The 6,000-nt window shown below is 45.2% G+C and overlaps 1 protein-coding gene across 5 annotated transcripts in view; it reads right to left on the minus strand.

The window, feature by feature from the left end:
- Positions 1–4,352, minus strand: part of KIAA1671 — a 125,690-nt gene extending 121,338 nt beyond the window's left edge. For all 5 annotated transcript variants that reach the window (XR_013832404.1, XR_013832405.1, XM_079949197.1 and 2 more), the window contains exon 1: positions 4,248–4,352. The gene's annotated coding sequence lies outside the window, so the exon portion shown is untranslated. The remainder of the gene's footprint in view (positions 1–4,247) is intronic.
- Between the last annotated feature and the right edge of the window lie 1,648 nt (positions 4,353–6,000).

Here is a 6,000-nt window from a genome sequence, read left to right on the forward strand (position 1 = left end):
TTGTCACCAATAAAAAATCATGTATGACGGATCAATAACCATATGTTGCAATCCCTGAATAGCGATGCCAACTTCACTTAATGATTGCACTCGCCAGATTAATTTGAACAGAATTGTATGATCCAAAGTACCTGGAAGAGAGAGATACTCAAGATCATTCACACATTAAATCATCATTAGAGACACTGAGGTTGAGAGATCAAACTTGAAAGATTATGAACTGGATACCATGTGGTACACTGATTAAGTCTGCATCCTGCCATCTGTCAAAGACTTTTCCTAATCCTACTTTAAACACGGAAAATACAAAACTTTCTTCAAGCCAGACGTCAGGAAAGCACCTGTCTTTCCAGATTAAATTGCTCAGTTTATCACACAACAGGCACAATCCCCAATGGGATTTGCAGAGGTGGTTTGCCTCTGCAAACTGATCATGTCATGCAAATAGGGCCATAAAGGCAGATTTGACAATCTGAGGAAAATGTTTAACCGGCAAAACCAGAACATTTGCAGGATACCCAGTAGCTGGTCATTTTAATGATTACTTGGTAGTGCTTTTAATGTATTTTTAAATGTTTTTATATTGCTGTATATAGCGACATTGGTATGTTATGAGAGGGTCGTTGGTATATTCTTTTATAAATACAGACACTGCCATTACACAAGGTTAGCTTGCCGTCTTAGACAAGATACATTATGTATGTTTTGGTTAACAATGCTCAAAACCAGAATATGTGCCGCATTGCTTAAAGGGCAGATTGAATATACTTGCTGAGTTTCCTTTTATCCCTATGTGATCTTTTCTCACATTACAGTTTTTTTCTCATTTCTTTCTTTTAGGTTTGCATTTCTTTATGAATCTTTCATCTCCCTCCCCAATCTGAATATAAGTATGTATGTATGTACCTGTTTGAACTGAAAATTGAATAGAGAAACTAAAAGAAAACTATTTGACAGTTCTAATACAACAAATGTAATGGAGCATCATATAGCCTGTGTTAATTCAAGTCAGTACAGCATGAAAACTCAGGGTCGTAGGTTCAAGGCCCCCACTGGGCAAAAGATTCCTGCATTGCAGAAGGTTGACTGGATAACTCTTGTGGTCCCTTCCAACTCTACAATTCTTTTTTTTTTTTTTTTTTTTTAGCAATTTCAATATAACAAAATATCAAAACATACCCTATTCATTATTCCCCCCTCCCCTTCAACTCTACAAATCTATGGGGTACAACACTTCCACAGTCAAAGATGACATGACCCGTAGGCAGTTCTCAGAGGAATGGGAACTAGAATCTCCGGTGCCCGCACAAGGAGCCCACCCTAGTCCTTGAGGGCACATTTTCTGCCAGGGCAGAGCAGGCAGGAGGCTGAGGCTGCTGACACATGGAGGCTATCTATCCATTTGCTAAGCAAAGGATGCTTCTGTAGCTGCCACAAAGCAAAACATATTTTGCACAGATGCAGCCAGCAGAAACAGAGCTGGGCTCCTCAGGTTGAAATCATAGAACTGTAGGATTGGAAGGGACCCAAATGGTCATCTAGTCCAACCCCCTGCAATGCAAGAATCACAGTGCTAAATGGGCTTTAAATGCTTATGTTTGTTTTCCTAACTGCTATGAGAGACATGTCATTAACATTCCTGTTTCACAGTTGGGAAGTAAATTCTATTAATTTCAGTAGGATTTTCTTCCAGGTCAATGTGCTTAACACTGGGGCATTAAACTAAGAGGTTTCGAATATCCCAGCACTTCCATAATATCATACCAGATACAGAAAACCAGTATTTCAAATATTCAGTAACACCAGATGTCTGATGCAGTACAGTCTATCAACAGTGTCTAGAGAACTGCTAAGAAATGACAGAGATTCAGTGAATCCACAGCTGAGAAATGATTTGACTGTCAGGTGCCTCAGAACCAAATTAACTGTGCCATCAATAGAATCAAGCTCATGCTCCCTTTGGAGTCAACTTTATCTTTCAACTTTCAGGCAGAACACACACCATTGTGGATGCCTGTGGAACTAGCACTAAGCTTAATGCCACAAAGGAGACCCTAATTTGCCAACCTGGTGCCCTTCCAATGTTTCGGACTGAAACTCTTGACAACCTCATCATAGGGCCATGCTGGCTGGGGCTAATGGGTATTGTAGTCCAAAACACCTTCAGGAGACCAGGTTAGCAAAGGCTGCCCTAATTCAAAGCATCTGTCTTGAAAGAAGTTCAGCTGAAATAGGATGTCTAAAGTGTTCATCATTTAGTCACACTATTACTGCTTCAAGTAAAAAACACAATCCTACAATATCCCTTATCAAAAAAAACTACAAAAGTAATAACATCATTAACCTGTCAACTAAATTGCTTTTAAATGAGAAATGGATATTGATTCAAATGTGTCCAAAGCTGAAGAAGTCTTTCCATTCATATGACCACTCTCCAACTACACCACACTGCCAAAACATTTTATTAAACACTTTGTCTGAATAATAAAAAATAGACCCAGATTCATTTTACAACCATACTATCAGCACAGGACATACCACAACAAGGGACTACCCCCTTCCCCAAATTAATTTCTTTTATAATACCACAAGTCAAAAATTAGATCCCTCCAACTAGCCAGCCCCTGGCCTTTGCTCTGGGAGATGCAAAGATGCCCAAGAATCCCCTCATGTACATTACATGAAGGGAAGGGATGCTGACTTCCCATTTGCACCCCTTCCCAGTTTACAAGTGCACAGCAGTTTCCTCCAGTCTGCCCTCCCTGAGACATACACTCTATGTAGGAAATAAATGAATAATCTCTGAAGGAGAGAGAGGACAAACAATGACATTAGCATAACTCAACTAAACATAATCATCTCAAATGCAGTAAGACAAATTACGGATGTCAGAATCACTTAATTATCCCATGGGGCTTTAATGAGGTTTAAATACTATGATTTAGCTATGCAGAAGGAAGAAACTCTGGAAATAGCATAATGTGATTTTTTTTTAGGGTAGGCATGATCAAGATGAAGCGGATTTGTTTTTGTTTTTAGTCAGAGCAACCCAATTTTGGAACAAGCCAAGCCAAGCTGCCTGGCCGATAAGGATCCTGCTCTGTCCTCCTGGCAGCTAACTAATGAGGGGGAGAAATGGGTCTGGGAAATGGGTGAAGAACAAGGAACTCGACCTGGCTCCAGCCCCTGTTGCTATTTTTCCTCTGTCAGCTTTGGCCTTTAATCCCATCAAAAGGGTCCGGCTTATTGGACGCTAAAAAGGGAGAGCCCATTACACGCAGCAAAAACAAGGGAAGGGGAGGGAGGGAGGAAGGAAGGAAGTAAAAATCACTCCAGGGAGTTTTAGACCTTAAAGAGGAGACTCCCTTTCCTTCTTTCAAGCTTGCCTGCAGGGCTCTTCCACCCACCCACCCGCACGCCATCCCATCCCATCCTTCCATGCTCTTCTTCCCGCAAAGAAAGCAAAGCAGGCACTGACCCCCGACCTCTTTGCACGGCTGGAGGGTTTCGCAGGCAGGTTCTCCTCTGGCGCCTTCTCCCCAGGCTGTTGCAGAGGCGCCTGACAGAGGCGACGGGAAACAAAAAAGCAGAGCAAGGGGCTGTTGCCAGGCAGGAAAGGAGGGCAGGGGGAGGCTCCGTGTCAGGAGGAATCTGGGGACACAGCCCTCCCCTTGGGAAAGTGCCGCCTGCACACATATAGACCCCAAGGAAGATAATGCGGGGGGGGGGGGGGGTGGCGGTGTCCGGAAGAGAAGGTGGCTTGGGAAGAGGCTGCGAAGCGGGAGAAGAGTTGGGGGGGGGGAGGCGCATCCCGCAGATCTGAGGAAAGGAAAGGAGGAAAAGCAAACGAGGAGACCGAAGAGGACGCGGGGGGGGCAGGGGGGGGCTCACAGGTGCCCAGGAAAGATCGGAAGTGATTTGCTGGGGGGGGGGAGACTGCCCCGAGGAAGAGGCTTGTCTTTCGCTCGCACAAAGGGGAGACTTTGGCTGTCTTCTTGGGGAGGAGGGGCAGCGGCTGGTCCCGGAGATGGAAGAGGATCGGGGGGGGGGCAAAGAAAGAAAGAGAAAGAGACCCGACTCCTCCTCCGTGCGAAGCACCTTTCTTGGGGGAGGGGGCGCCCCCTCCTCGCGAGGAGATTTTGGGAGATGCCATAGACCGAAGGAAACTGGCCGGGGGGCGTCGCTGCATTTGGGGGAAGGGGGTCCCCAGAGGGAGGGGCCACACAATACCACCCCGTAGTCCTCACCTGGGTCCGACGGCGGTGGCGCGTGCGCGCGTGCTCCGTCCTGCCCGCCGCGCTCGGCTCCCCGTCTCTTTCTGGGCGTCGGGGGCGCGCGGCGCAGCCCAGCTTGCTTCGCCAGGGGGCGGGGCTTGCGGGAGGGGAGGGGCGGGGCCTGCGCACCTTCATGGGCGGGGCAGGAGGAAGCGCCTCCGTTGCCATGGGGACCGCGCGTCCCGCGCAGGCCAGGGGCGGAGGAGCCGGGGAGGAGTTGCGAAGCCCGCCTGGGGAGGGAAGTGCCTCCCTTAAAGGGGGAATTCATGTCTACTTGCATAACATTTCTCTGCCGCACGACTGTGTGTCGGAGGGGCTCCTGGCCCAGAGTTCAGCCTCAAGTATTGTATTAAAATTGAGTTGTATTGGAAGTGACATTCTAGGATTATGAAAAACAATAATAAAAATTGGGATTTTTATTATAAAATATAAGACTTCTTCCCACACACAATTTCTCTTTTTGAAATAATTTGTATTGTTTTTACAAAGTAAATCAAACAATTAACATTTTTTTAAAAAATTGTAAAAATAAAACAAGATTTTTCCAAATCTTAGGACCTCCCTCCTCCCCTCTGTGGGTTTAAATGTCTATGTCAACTGCATATTATAGTTCATCCGATTTACAGTCCTCCAGTATATCCAAAGTATAACACTGCAAGAGTTATTCAAAGCCTGCCAAAGAGTTCAAGTGTTTACAATGTTCTTTTAAATACAATCTGTATTTGTCCTGGGATGCGGGTGGCGCTGTGGGTTAAACCACAGAGCCTAGGTCTTGCCGATCAGAAGGTTGGCGGTTTGAATCCCTGCGGCGGGGTGCGCTCCCGCTGCTCGGTCCCTGCTCCTGCCAACATAGCAGTTCGAAAGCATGTCAAAGTGCAAGTAGATCAATAGGTACCGCTCCAGCGGGAAGGTAAACGCCGTTTCCGTGCGCTGCTCTGGTTCACCAGAAGCGGCTTAGTCATGCTGGCCACATGACCCGGAAACTGTACGCTGGCTCCCTCGGCCAATAAAGCGAGAAGACCGCCGCAACCCCAGAGTCGGTCACAACTGGATCTAATGGTCAGGGGTCCCCTTTACCTTTTATATTTGTCCTATTCTCTATGGAAGTTTTGGTCCTCCTGATTTCTGATTTTCCTAGTCAATCTAGCCATCTCTGAATAATTACGTAATTTCATCTGCCAATTCGCCTTTGTCAGCATCTTGTTCTCTTTCCATTGCTGGGCAAGCAGCATCCTTGCAGCCGTAGCCGTGTACATGAACAGTCTTCTCAAATCCTTCAGTATGTCTGCACCTAAAATTACTATTATAAACTTTTAAAATTCATTATATTTCCCATAATTCCTTTATCTTTTTACAATTCAACCGCATATGGTAGAAGGTGCCCTCTTTTCCCTTACATTTCCAACAGACATTTGAGCTAGTCCTATACATTTTCACTAACTTACTGGGAGTTACCGTAAATACCAATGATACATAATCTTCATATAGTTTTTTTTCAGCATGTAACTCGCTGTAAATTTTAAATCCTCTTTCCAAAGTTTTTCCCATGCTGCCAATTTTATGTGGCTGGGGAAACTCAGCCAGATGGGCAGGGTATAAATAATAAATTATTATTATGTTATATCCAAAATCTCTTGCCCATTGAATTATTGCTGACTTAACTTCTTCATCTTTAACAAACCATTCCAAAAACAATTTATACATTTTAGAAAGTAGTTTCACCTTA

This window comes from Podarcis cretensis (genome assembly GCF_951804945.1).
Source record: "Podarcis cretensis genome assembly, chromosome: 13".
In the NCBI taxonomy this organism is placed as follows: Eukaryota; Metazoa; Chordata; class Lepidosauria; order Squamata; family Lacertidae; genus Podarcis; species Podarcis cretensis.